The following is a 15,027-nucleotide window of genomic DNA, read 5'->3' as shown; positions in this document are numbered from 1 at the left end:
TGNTTTTAAATTTATTTTTATTTTTAAGAAGAGAATTCTGATAGTAAGTACAAAGGAATTTCTCTAGCTGTATCGCTATTATATCTCAAAACAGTTTATAAAAATATTCTACTGTTAAAATGCATGGAAAATTTTTACGTGATAAAATTTCTTCTTTTTTTTTGCCAGTTTTTATTTTTTCTTTCTTTCTTCTTCTTCTTCTTCTTTTTTTTTATTATATTATTATTAGAAATTCAGAATTTTGTAGGATAGAAAATTGTAAAATTTTATTTAAATAAAAATGATATTACAAAGAATTTCTAAGAAAGAGAATATTTGATTTGGAATTTGATTTTCATAGATTTTTGTCCATTTATTAAGGAAATTAAAGTCGTAACAAATTGAAAAAGTACTCTTAAAACGTGGTATTATTTATTAATATTATTTTAATTTCTATATTTAATAGATATGAACAAGTACTAGTTTTATTTTGGAAACAAAAAGTAATATAGAGATGAACAAATTTCAAATTAATGTACAGTACATATGCACCCTCCCCCTTTTTTTAATCAATTTTACTTCTTGGATAACAAACTTTCCATCTTTGGGGGGTTTGTTATTCAAGAAAACTGCAAGGAAACTGTACGAAAACCTAATAAACTGCAATAAAACCTAACAAAATGCAATAAAACTGCATGGAAACCTAACAAAATGCAATGAAAACTGCAAGAAAACCTAACAAAATGCAATAAAAACTGAAAGGAAACCTAATAAACTGCAATAAAACCCAAAAGAAGATTCACTAGAAATGTATAGTATACAACTAGTAACTAATTAAATTTTATAAAAAATAAAAAAATAATTTTAAATAATAATAATAATAAATACCGTGCATAAGAATTTCAAAATTTGTTTTCTTCTTGTTGAATAATTTTTATTAATTACTTTTAATGTCTGTTTCCAAGCAATAAAATAAAAGTTTCCTTGACAAAACTATTGATTAAATATTAAAATATATAAGTTGAACAAGAAACAAAAACAGATGCAGACTACGAAAAGTAATATCAATTTAAATAATAAATCCATAATTTATATCGCTTTTACGTGTCGTATTATTTGATTTTCATTTATTAAGGATGTAAAAATATATCTGTTATTAATTAACGTTAGAGATAATTTATCTTTTAGATAAAGGTAAATTTAATTTATTCTTTTATATATAGATACAAAAAGTACAAGTGGATCCGTACATATAAACGAGTGGATCTATACATGCGCTACCGAACATCGAGTATACATTGATCATATACAGATGCCATTTTCAAGACGTCTTCAAGCGAAAATATAAGGACGGTAGGATGATTTATGCCAATGCTATTTGTTATTTTCGTTATGATTCCAAAGCGAATGGTTTCTATCATGAATTTATATAAGAAAATTAAAAAACGATGACATTTTAATTCTGTCGTACAGGCTGGACAGTTTTATTTTCTCAGCTGTTATATAACAGAGGGAAATTATAGCGATAGGTCAAAAATGACTACCAAGATTTTTATATTTTTGTACTCGGAAGACCTTGAAACATCGAGAAATGCAAAAAGATTAGAGATTTTATCTATATGTATGTGTGGGAGGCACGATTTTGTTCACCCACTTTGAAGCTTAATAACTCCTGTGCCTTTAATCGAAACTTTCTGAAATTTTGTAAACAGGTTTGTGTATTGGGTGGAAACGATTCTAGTAATTTTCAGGAAAATCGTACGAGTAGTTAGGGACATATGGCCCCCATCCCTTTAATACCTCCCGAACCAGTTTAGATTTAAATATAATGATAGCAATTATTAAGGATGTAAACAAAGAATGCTGGGAAAATCTAACAACAACATTGCCAGCTTTGTATGTTTAGATTTTCCATATGAAAAGATCGAGTTATTCTATATTGAATTGAGAAATATGATTTCAAATTCGGTTATATCGCTGTATGTAGAGGCATTATCTCATACAACCGTACTCATACATTACATTTATCTTATAGGGCCGTATTTCAAATCTAGTGTTTCAATCTAAGTATCATCGTGCCAAATTTGGTTATGGTATCTTAATGCATAAGTAGTAAATAACTTTCTAAACAAAGAAAATCGTGTAAGCACGACCTCGATAATCACTATATGAAATATACCCATCATCTTGGTAATATCTTACATATAGATAGAGCTTACTAAACACATGGATTTTAAATATCTAATTCGAGGAGTTATTTATTATCTCACTTCATTGTTATATCCCATCTAATATAGTTGATAAGGCTAATGATCACGTTAAAACCAATTGCTAAGGTTAAAGTTTTATATTTTACAGATGCAACCACGTTGTCTGAGACTTTTAAACAATATTAAAAACACGAAAATATACTTTTTGGACTCAAATCCAACCTTCCATTCACATGATTGTTAAATTTAACAGCTTTCATCTTATAGAATTTAATACGTTTGAAATCGTTTAGTAATTTTCTAATCGAGGAATAAATTTGAAATCTCGTAACAAATCTAAATATCGACGTACAAAACTTTCGTAACAATAGAATTATTCAGCATTTAAGAAATTAAATCAAGTTGATGGCAGACTTTTATTTACAACCTTTAAAAAGTTTCAAGGAATCTTCTCAAGCAATTACTCGACGATTTCCATCAATGGTAACTCGTCAATTTACATTCGAATTAAACGGTTAAAATAAAGAAGAATCAATAATTTCAATGTCTTTTCTTTATTTTTACTTTCCCGGTTCTGTTATATAAAACAGAGGGAAAGTATGACACCCAAGATTTTTCGACCCAGGGGACATTAAAACGTCCAGAAATACAAAAAATGAGTGTGTCTGTGTGTGGATATTGTTCACACACTTTGAAGCTTAATAACTCCTGTGCTTTTTGTCGAAAATTTCTGAAATTTTGTAGGGAAGTTTCAATATTGAGGGCCTTGATGCTAATAAAATTTGGTGGTTAAGGATCGAGGGGGTGAGGATATAGAGAGAGTCATTGGGGTCGAACTTAATGAAGATTTTACTCGTTATTCGCATTTACTTTTTTTTTTTTTTTAAATAAAAACCATCCCTTAAAATTAAGATATTTTTCCCATTTCGTAATAATTTAAAAATAAAATACCATAACAGATTGCATTACTAAAATTTTAAACGTTGCCGGGAAAGTTAGGCAACTAGTTTGCTGGGTTTTCTTTTTAAAATATCTTTCTCGTTATGAAGATACGAAGAGAATAATTAACTCGGATTAGAATTCTTCCGATTAAGAGCGTAATATAATTAAATTTATATTTTTAACGATGCTACTGAAAAATTTATTTATTTATTTTATTTTTTCTCCATTTCGTTTTAACAAAATAAAGCCTAAGATAATCGAAGTTTGTTTTCCTTTCCGTAAAAGTTGTGTAAATGATGATAGGTGTAATTGGCCTATTTACATTTCTCCTTACTGTTTGTTTACTTTCAATTTTCCTTTGGGAGATTTAGCAAACGTTTCTGTTTTCCTCCACACACGTATATATTTTTTTGCCAATTTATTATTTCAAAAATTGTGAAAGATTAAAAATTTCCTCATGTACTGAATAATAATGAACAGTTATAGTTATTTTTAAAGAAATGTTTCTTTATTTTTGTATTTTTAACATACTTATTCCGAAGATTATAAAAGGAAAAAAATAATGAATATAATAAATTTACACATTCACTCTTATTGATTTCTTACGCTTTTAATATTTATTTCTTTAAGACGTCCATAAACAAACTTCATTAAAACCGAGTGATGAATGATAAATAGAAGAAAATTCAATTAAAAAAAATGATGATTATCATAAAATTTTTTACATGAAATTTTGACTTACGAATCATAATAAAAAAAAGTTAAATTATGTAAATAATTAAGAACGAATTGAAATAATTAAAATTTAATCATATTTTTTCAGGGTTATTATTATTATTATTATTTTACATTAGCTGAATGGTCATCTAATTATGTATAAATGGTATTATAATTATTATTATTTGTGTATGTTGTCTCATATTCTTCACGCATAGAAGCGATGAAATTGGTTTTTCTTATAGTTTTCTGAGAAAAATTCAGTTATTATAATATAAATATTCTTCTTTCAGGTGAAGGATGTAGATGTAACATTGTTGGATCTTTGAAAAAAGGGAATTTCATCACCCAGGATTTTGATGTGATAAAATTTTAAAACGTGATTTCCACTTTACTAGCTATTGCTAACCTTTTTGAAGAGTTTAGCATTTTAACCCTTGTTGAATATCTTGTGAATTTCTATGATTCTCCTTAACTTTTTAAAGAAGAAAAGTATCACGTGAGTATTCAAGATTTCTCTACTTTTCTTTAGAAAATTTTATAAATTTATCATTACTAAAATTACATACATCATAAGAGAATTAAAAAGTACAATGTAATTTTACAGAATGACAAATATTTAATTATATAACTGTGATATTTGTTTTGGAAAACTTGAAAAATCTCTCGAGATTTTACAATGCGTTAGAAGAATCACTCCTCTCGTCTTGTTTATACCATTGTTTATAATTAAAGATAATTACAAATTATATAAAATCTATTTAATATTATAATAGATTAGTGAAGTCTGACAGGCAATAAATTAATAAAGACATAATTAAATCTCATTAGCGAGTCAATCACGAATCATCCGGATGACATAAAATCGTTAAGGTATCCTTAGCGAGTCTTGCAATATAAAGCTAAAAAGCACTACTTTCAGGTGTGTTTTTTTTTTATTTTTAATTTTTTTTGCCCATCTTCTCTTTAGGAAATTCAAACGCCCAGCTGTTTTGTTTGCTGATAAAATTTGTAGTAGAAATTTTGCATGCTGTGCGTGGTGTTTGCATATTTGCCTTTCTCTTCTGTGGAGACGAGTGTAAACACTTTGCGAGAAGAGAACAGAGGGCCTTGGAACGAATGCGGGAAGAGAAAATTGATTTGTTATTCGCTCCCATTTGTTCTCTGAAATGGGAAAGTTTTCTCTAAGTGGAATTCGGAACAACCTTAATATTAAGATTTCAAACAGATTAGGTCGAGTGTGTATATATGTGCATATATATTATGTATTCTCTCGACATATATGAAGTTTATTTAAAAGATGAAATTATTCCTTCACTTTTATAAAATATTTAAACAGACATGTCAGTTGTATTAGGTGTTAAGTTAGTTTTAATTCCCCCCGAAATGAATTATTGATGATTGTAAACTCTTTATTATAATCAAATTAACTTACAGACTTTAATTATAATTTATAACCGAAACCCTTCAAATGTCAATAACTTATATATGTTTAACTGGCAAAGTACTATTATAAAAGTGGTGTTTGCTTCCATTATTTTGAGAATTAGAAGGAGTAAAGATGTCAGTATACAGTAGACCCTCATAACACTGTTGATTTTTCCGTTTTATATGAATTCCATGTTGTACGAGTCACTTAGATTTTACAAATACGTGTGCTGTGCTGTGAATGGCTCACGTATTTGTAAAATCTAAGTGACTCGTCCAACATGGAATTCATATAAAACAGAATTATCAACAGTGTTATAGGGAGGTCTACTGTACTTGTATACATCTCATTATATATAATTAGTAATTGTTTCTATATTTTGGGTACATGTATCAAAATATTTGCTCTTGTATAGACTTAAAACTTGATTACGTTAATGGTAATTAATAATTGATATATCTATTATTGTAATAATTATAATAGATATATCAATATATATTAATTAAACATACGGGATACGGTGATAGTGACTGATAATAATGACTATATCGCCCTATGAGCCATACAGAATTGTGTACCGAATCAATAACTAGAGAACAGCTAATTTCCAGTATCAAAAACCTATAATTTCTTCACTTAATTAGAAAGTTTAGCATTGTTTTGCACAGCTTTTTCCCTTTTGTAACACGCGCTTTGAATATTGATTTTAAAATAATTTAAATAATTAAAATTGAATTAATGTATGTTAACATGGCTTAGATATTGTGAAAGGTGTGTCATGAGTATCGACTATATTAAATTATAGTCTACATGCATAATATAAAGCATATTTTCTCTTTTGTTTTCTAGGTTAAATGTACCACTTAGCAATAATTCATGTATGGAAAAATGTGAATTTATTATTTTAAAAACAGAACAAAAAGGTAAAGGGAGAAATGCTTTTAAATGTTACTGTACACTTTTCCTAATTTCCAATAATGAAATGACACACGGTTCGCGTGCACCGTAAAAATTTACAGCGACTTTGTTGTTACAGTACTTTGCATTATGGAAGTGGAAAATGCATTATAATAAAAAGGCCAAAAAATCAAGAAAAGTTCCATGATTGCACGATAAAATGTTTCATTTAATTTACATGCACCTTTAACCCGAATAATAGACACACCCAGGAAGATTTTTACTTTCAGATCATCCAAAATCTTTTAGATTTTACCACACGATATTATCCTTTATAATTAAGGAAAGTTTAAAAAAAAAGGAAAGTTCATTTTGGGGGATGATATTTAGTATCAAGTTCGTAGGAATCGACTAGACTAACCTCACTAAATTATGAAAGAAATGACAGGGCGGTGAGGTGAAGGGAGGTCATTTTACTTCTCATGAACAGGCGATAGGGGGAAACGATTCCAATGAAATATTAATGTTTCTCTTATCTCTTCCATTCTACTCATAATCGTGTAGTAGATACTGTATGTGATTCCCGGATTTATAAATAAACGAGATTTATGAGTCAAATGGTTTTTTTTTAAATCACGGTTTTTTAATGTAGAATTATCTCTAGAAGGGAGTGGAAAGATACATAAATCGCTCTCTGTCTGCTTTCCATGTCATAACGAATTTCTTTTTTTTTTATATTATTTTTTTCCCCTTTTTTTTCTCCCCTTCCTTCCCTATCATCGGAGTGAGTCATGCACGCTATGTTAAATATACATTAGTAAACTGTATCGCACTAATAACTAATTCAGAAACAATTTATGAAAATTCTGATGATGGATCAATTAAAATGTAACAGATTTTAACGATAAATCCGAAGCAAATTAAATTCTAGAAATGTTATTTATTCGGCAAATTGACGACTTTTCGTATTACTTTTTAAAACATTAAATTACGGGGAAAATATTAATTTTTTTTATTATTTAATGAAGTTAGAGAGAAAATATAAACTTTAAAGGAGAAAAAAAAATTAAAATCATTTATCATATATTCTTCTTAATTTTTTTTTAAAGTTTAGATAGACGTGTTGATATAGATAGAGACGAAGTTCTAATTCAATTCGTTAAAAAAATGTCGAGAGAAATTCGTTAAAGATGATGGAAAAGGTTACAAAAAAGAAAAGTTAAGTGGTTTGTGTAAGATAAAAAGTGAAGAAGGTAAAGAAAAAAAAAATAAAAGTAATAATGGTAAAAAAAAAAAGCAATTGTCTAAATCTAGGAAATAGGTCATGTGACAGAATATTCATATTAAATCAACGAGTTTTTGATATTTTCTAAAAGTTCAAAGGATTTATCAGGATTTAACATAAAATTTCATTCTAAACAAAAGAATAATTTTTACATATAAGAGGGAAAAGTAGAACAGACGTTTATAATCTTCGTATTATCTATAGAATTTCAATTATTGGAGGAATTATTATAAAATTTTAATCATAATCATGCGCCGATTTTGAACTTTTCTTGTACAAATTCCTATATTTTCTGTTGCTGTTTTTAAGTTTGTATTCTTTTTTTTTCTTTCTTACAATTTTCTATTGTTTCTAGAACTTAAAATTTGCACTAGAACTGTTTATATTTCATATATTTTTTTTTCTTATACTATTTCACGTATATCATGTGTTTCTGCAACGAATTTATTTTAATAAATTCTCGAGAATTTATGAAAACGAAATGAATTATAAGACATTATTATTTCTGTGCACAGAGCAAGTTATAAATCTGCAGACGAAAAAAAACGGGACCCACAAAATCAAGAAGCGACGTTCATACGCGATTCTATGACACGCAATTTGCTAAAAAACCGATATATCATACATTGAATGGCCTATTGTAGTGTTTCTAGCATATGGTATGGTTCAGGAAATCGTCACAATACCTATTTTTGGGCTGCAATTTTGAAAAAATTGTACACCTATAAATGCCCACTGTCTGTTCTTCCTTAATCTCGAGAACAATATTAGGTGAAATTCGTGAACAGATATGGAAAGATAAGCGAAATTAGGCCCTAGTTAATTATATACGAATTTCCGGTCTAGATCGGAAGTTACGTGAATTCAATTCAATATTTTTCTCCTAATCGAGTTACATAGATGACCGGCATGACTCCATTGCTAGTAGGAAAAGTATTATTTAAAGGGGCAAGACTACTAATTTGAGATGGAGAGCATATATTTTAAATTGTCATTGTGTCGATATCACAATAAATTTTCTGGTTAGTTTAGAAGAGTCGACATTATAAATTAACAATAAAATACTTATTTGTCAATTCAGTTGAAAGTAGAGAGGTGAAACGAGATTTTAATTAAAAATTCAAACACTTATATTAATAAAAAAAAAGAACACGGATGAAGCTACCTGAAGAGACTTAAAAAATTTACCTTTTCTATTCCCGAAAATTAAAAAAAATTCGATTTTTTTTTTCAGTGGAACAATTTAGAAGTGTATCAGCATTGACTAAAGCGAATGGAAGGAAACTTTCATAATGACATTCGAGAGTGAGTACAGATTTAATCAAGGAATATTTCATGTCGTTATTTCCATCAGAATGAATATTAATTAAAGTGTTTCAAAAATGGTTGACACGATGGCGTCATCTGGAACGATTCGAGAATCGAATGTAAAAGATAACTTTAAAAGATGAAGGAGGGGAGAAAAAAAAGAAAAAGAAAGATGTATATCATTGTAGTATCTTGCTTTTGCATCACTTAATAAACACGAAATATAACGAAATGTTGATTAAAGTAAAACTTTTAATTTACGAAGCAGACAGAATTAACACAAAGTCTTATTTTATCCAGTAAAGTTATTAGAGTCTTAATGAAACAAAGTTTAATTTTAGGACGCTTGATTCATGCTACTTTGACTCTTTATTTGCCTGTTGCTGCATTTACCTGTTTCACATGACTTCATACGACGGAATAATTATTACTAACGAAGCTAACAAGATTTTTAACGTTATTGCCTTATACGAATTAGCTTAGAAATTACAGAAAATATTTATTTCTTTAACTGAATATATATTTGATGCTATTAAAGGATCAATTTTCTATTTGAATTCTTTGAAAAAAAATTAGTAATATATCCATTTATTGGGATGCAATCATTACTTAATCTCGAAAACGGTGTTAGATAGGTAAAAGTCGAGACCATATATGGAAAGCTTAAGGGTAGAAGGCTCCGATTAAATATCCGAGCTAGACTGGAAGTCAAGTGATTTAAATTCAAAAATTTTCTCCTAATAGAGTTACATAGATGACTGTTATCAGGAAAAGTATGATGTACAGGGGCAATACACTAGAAATTTGAGATCGAGAGTATATATTTTAAATTAAATAAGTATCATCTCAGGTATTTCCAACCGATCACGTCCATCTTCAAATAAACTTTCTTTGAAAATGAGTTTAATTAGCTGAAAATATTACAGAAAATCTTTTTCTTTAAGTGTGTATATATTAGAAAATCGATTCAGTCCATCTTCAGGAGAACATCCCTTGAAGATGATCGGTCCGAAAGTATCTGGAAAGACATTATATTCACAAATAAAATCTTAAATTCAGAAATAATGAAGTCAATAGGAGAGTTTACTTGCGTATTTAAGTAAATTTGAAGTGTTCTATATTTATAATTTTAACCCAAAATATGATAGGACTAATTACTTTATTCTTCTTTTTTAATTTGAAAATACTAATTGATGTATTTTTTTTTATATATATAGCCTACAGTACTCTGCAAGAAGACAATACAGTTACCGGTAACCTAATCTCGCTTCTACATTCAATTTTAAAGCTAGCGACTGTGATAAATCTAAATAAATGTAAAATTATTAACAGGAAAACATATTCTTGATTCACCCTATAGGGTTAAATATGTAAAGTTTTATATAAAAGTAACCTATCTACACCAGCGCACATTTTTACGACTTGTAACACACAATATCGAAGATAAGTAAATGGGAATGGCACTTAAATATATCCCATTTTGCAAACTCGTAAACCACAAAATCGAAATTTTTAACCCGGCATAGAATACAAATAACCAACTAATAGTTGTTTTGCTTAAAAATCAGAATAGGTAAGAGGGGAGTGTTAGTAGTATACGGCATTGTTAGTGAACAGAAACGACGTTATTAAGACGTTACGACTGAAACAACAAGTACCTGTTACCCCTCACTACTTATACCGTTGATATTCTCTATGTACATCTAGACACTTTTATGAGTCCATTAACTTTTAACAGGACCTCCGGGATGAGGAAGAAGGAAGCTGTAGTGCTTGCACAGCATCAACTATTGTATGCGTTATCGTTGGAAGCCATAAAATTGTCGTGGTGTACAGAGAAAAAGTCGCTAACTTCCCCCGACTAAACTTTTATAGAGAAAGTATATATATATATATATATATATATATACTATCGATAAAAAGAGAGAATATTGTGTTTTCTCAGTTATGTGGATTTTCTACGTCTTACAATATCCATTATAACATACGATCTCATACAGCTTCAGTTTTTATTGATGGTTCCGTAAAAATCATCGGATAAAATTCATAAAAGTTTTGTTAACGTTTCTAAGTATAGATTTACATCATACATATGAATATGAGCTATCGAAGAGTATTATGCATTGCTTGGAGCCAGTTAAAAAGTTTCCAGTAGATCAATAAAAAGTATTACACTCCACCCATATTCTGTGAATGCGTATCGTCTGTGATAAAATCAATACATTTTCTCCGCCCAATTTTTATATTTTAAATAATATTCGTTGCTTAATAAAGCTCCGTGAATACGTATCTTGCTTACTGCATCATTTTTCTTGTTGCATTTTACTGTATATAATAGTAAATTAAAAGAAATTCTGTTAAGGAAACGAAATTTAATGGTTTGCTTAACAAGCCAAGATTTACTTCGACGACAAAGTATATAACTAAATATAAATTTTAATTAGCTAACTAAATAGGAATTTATCATAGACAAATATCAACAAGATCCTTTTATTTATTTATTTCTTTTTTAAATTCTGTAAGTAATATGTTACTTTTCTTTTTTTATTTTTTTAAAGAAAACATCTCATTACTAAAACCGCACACCCATCTGGGATTTAAACGTAAGCCTGAAGGAAATAGTTTTAAAAGAATTAAATCCGAGAGAGACATTATGCATTGTATTAAATAAATTGCATCTTGAAATCCTTAACATATGCATCAAAAGCTCTTCTTTAATTTTAGAATTTCTTCTATTTTCTCTCTCCAAAATGGAAATATTATCTCCTGGATTTAGTTCTGATAATATAAATTTTTATAGAATACTTCTGTATATTTTTCGGCTGCAATTTTCAGATTGCAGACCTGTACATTCACACTTCCGCCCGTCCTTCGTTAATTTCGATAATGGAGTTAGATGAAAATCGAGGCCAGATATCCCCATATCTGGCCTCGATTTTCATCTACCTAACGAGAACAAATATTCCAATATCTGGCCTCAATTTCCATCTACCTAACGAGACCAAACATTCCAATACCTGGCCTCGATTTTCATCTACCTAACGGGATCAAATATTCCAATATCTGGCCTCGATTTTCATCTACCTAACGAGAACAAATATTCCAATATCTGGCCTCAATTTCCATCTACCTAACGAGACCAAACATTCCAATACCTGGCCTCGATTTTCATCTACCTAACGGGATCAAATATTCCAATATCTGGCCTCGATTTTCATCTACCTAACGAGACCAAATATTCCAACACCTGGCCTCGATTTTCATCTACCTAACGAAAACAAATATTGCAATATCTGGCCTCGATTTTTATCTTAGAAATCGTAGGCCTGGATTAACTGACTATATACGTACTTCTGGACAGAAAATCGTACGATTTTTTAAATTAAGAGGTGATTAAAAATTGCAGCCCGGTATTGTGACGATGCCACAATAATTTATATTGATAAATTCGATTTTCGTGGGTAATAATAATTCTTAAAATTTATTTATTTATGAAGTTGAAATTTATAAATTAATTATAAAATAAATTAAGGTAGCATTTACACCAAATGAAATCTCTTAATCACTCTTAAACATTATTTGCTATAGTTGTGTAATGTCAATATTTGGATTGCATTAAGTAATTAAAACTTTTAAGAATTTTCAACAAGAGGTACACACTTCAAGATTTCTTTTTTCTTCCTATTCCCTATTAAGTGTTATATACAGTACTAAATTTTATTAAAACGATAATCCATTTAAAATATATTAAAGTTTAATTTAATGATTTCAAGGATTATGATCTGAAAGATTTAAAAGGAATCTCTCCAAATCCGAGTAGATAAACACGTTTCTTTATATGATGGTGATGATAAAATAGTGTGATTATTATTTTTATTGATTTTCTTGAACATTCATAACTGAAGCAGCATTTAATTAGTAAATTATGAGATTACTTTCTCCCGTTATGTATAAGATTTTTTACATTTTTGGACTGAGGACACCTTAAAACGTCGAGAAGTGCAAAAAAAATTCCGGGGTTTTACTGTATGTATGGATGTTAGTGTGTGTATGTGGTCGCGATTTTGTTCACCCTATTTGAAACTTAATAACTCCTCCTAAATTTTTGTCGAAAATTTCTGAAATTTTGCAGGGAGGTTTGAATATTATGGGGAGAGATGCTATTAGATTTCAGTGATTAAAGATCGAGGGGGTGAGGAGATAAAAGGGTTCGCGTGTATCTCCAGTAGGGTCGGACTTAATGACGATTTTACTCGTTATTAGCATTTATAATATATTTTTTTAATATAAAACTCATCTCTACCTTCAAAATTAAGCTCTTTTTTTAAAGCCATTTTATAATAATTAAAAATGTACAAGTTTTTAAAATAAAATATCAAAACAGATGGCGCCACCAAATGTCTCTGGGAAAGTTAAGCAACTCGTTGCTGGATTTTTTTTTTATTGTCTTTCATAGATCTAGATCAGTGGTTCTTTACCGTGGGCTGGAAAGATACTATATGCTTTTTCTATTTTAATAAATGTATTTTTATATAACTGGTTTCTTTCGTAATTTTATTTTATTCACTTAAAAACGTTATTCCGAGTGGGGATTCGTGATCCTCTCCTGACACCAAAAGGGATCCATGGAATAAAAAAAGATTATAGAAAATAATCTAGATAAGTATTTCTTATTCTTCAGAGATGACCTTTATCTCCGAAGAATCCATTAGTAAATTTTTCATAAAAAAATCTGGTAGTAAATTAGCAAATTTAGATGCAAATTTTCCGTTTTATCGAACCATACTAGGAAGAATTTAGGTGTCGCCTTTGGTATAATACAAAGAATTTCTTAAGTACATCTTATGAAGGAGATCAAAAAGCCCTTGTACAACTGCATTGTATCGTAACTAATATAAGTGTATAGCGACTGTTTAATTATCGCGTGTAACCACGAACCGAACATATTTAATAAATTTTAATCAAATCATCTCAATAACAAATGAATAACTTTCATAGAATGATGATAATGCTTTCTTGGAAAATGTGCATGTAAGAAAGTTGATTGGGTGATCAAGAATTATTAAAATTACAGTATAAATAACATAGGATGACCGTAAAACATTCACGACGAAATTTCCCTAAAAATCCTACGAAAACACAAATAAATACCAGATTAAGAAGTAACAATTACTATTATCAAGAGTGTAAAAAAATATACAGGAAAAAAATACCGCCGTAATAAACAAATTGCTTTAATAAAAAATGGATTTTAATGCTTTAGCGAGAATTAATCTAATGATAAATTATAGAAAAGTTGGATAATAGTTCTGCATTTTAATACTTTCAAGAGAATAATCATAATTAAGCAAAGTAGAAATTATTGGAGAAGAGTAAATGATCATTACTGTCGATAAGTAAAAACGCGAAGAAGAAGAAGAAAGGGGGGGTAAAAGGAATACAAGTCTCGTGTACCATAAAAAGCTTCCAATGAAAATTCCATTAATTGCACAAAGGAAACACAAAAACAAAACTATAAAAAGCATCTTCCTATTTGAAACTATCAAAAGGTAGAAGATATTAATGGACAAGTGAGAGAGACTCTTACTTTTTTTAGTTTTTGTTGAAGGAATCCGTCTTTCCTCGCGTATTACAACCTATAAAATGGATTTTCTTGGTCTGGACTAAAACAGATGGTAGATCTCTCATGCTATCTCAACTTTAACTTTGCCTCTATTTTTCCTCTGTCCAACTGTATTTGTTGGTCTGATAGAAAGTGATTTCGATCGAAAATCTGGCAGGTGGCTACGAATTTTTTAAGAGAAACGACAGCAAGAAGAAGAAAAGAAGTAGAAGAAAACTATCCGTACATCAAAGAAAAATTTGTCTTTTTATCTATTCTGAATAATTCGGTTTTATAATCTGAACCTTTTTTCTTTTTTTCTCCCCCTTCTTAAATCCTGCTTTATCCAAGGAGAAATTAATTTGTTTTCCTTAAAACTGTTTCCTTTTAATATTTAAACTTGCATAGATATTCACAATTGCATCTGTAGCTGGAATAAATTTAAATATTTCACACTATATATTAATATTTACAGAAGTTTCCTGATTAAAAAAATATATATATATAATATTTTAAGTATTTAATCCGAGTATTTTCAAGGTTAATAACTTTTAAATTTAAGAATTTCTTTCCTTCCTTCCTCCCTCCTAATTATTATTTATAAGCCATAATAATTGCTTAAATTTATAATTTCTTATCGAGTTTTCTACTGTATTTT

The 15,027-nt window shown here is 28.8% G+C and overlaps 1 long non-coding RNA gene across 2 annotated transcripts in view; it reads left to right on the top strand.

The window, feature by feature from the left end:
- The first annotated feature begins 3 nt into the window (after window positions 1–3).
- The window catches only part of LOC111633709, a 60,360-nt gene continuing 45,336 nt past the window's right edge, over window positions 4–15,027 (top strand). For both annotated transcript variants that reach the window (XR_002758093.1, XR_002758092.1), the window contains exons 1-3: window positions 4–43; window positions 1,203–1,332; window positions 4,142–4,347. This is a non-coding gene — a long non-coding RNA (uncharacterized LOC111633709). The remainder of the gene's footprint in view (window positions 44–1,202; window positions 1,333–4,141; window positions 4,348–15,027) is intronic.

Source organism: Centruroides sculpturatus, unplaced genomic scaffold (assembly GCF_000671375.1).
Source record: "Centruroides sculpturatus isolate CEXI.00-Female unplaced genomic scaffold, Cexi_2.0 scaffold910, whole genome shotgun sequence".
NCBI classification, from domain to species: Eukaryota; Metazoa; Arthropoda; class Arachnida; order Scorpiones; family Buthidae; genus Centruroides; species Centruroides sculpturatus.
Note: the sequence above shows the minus strand (reverse complement) of the source record. Positions and strands in the feature narration are given on the sequence as shown.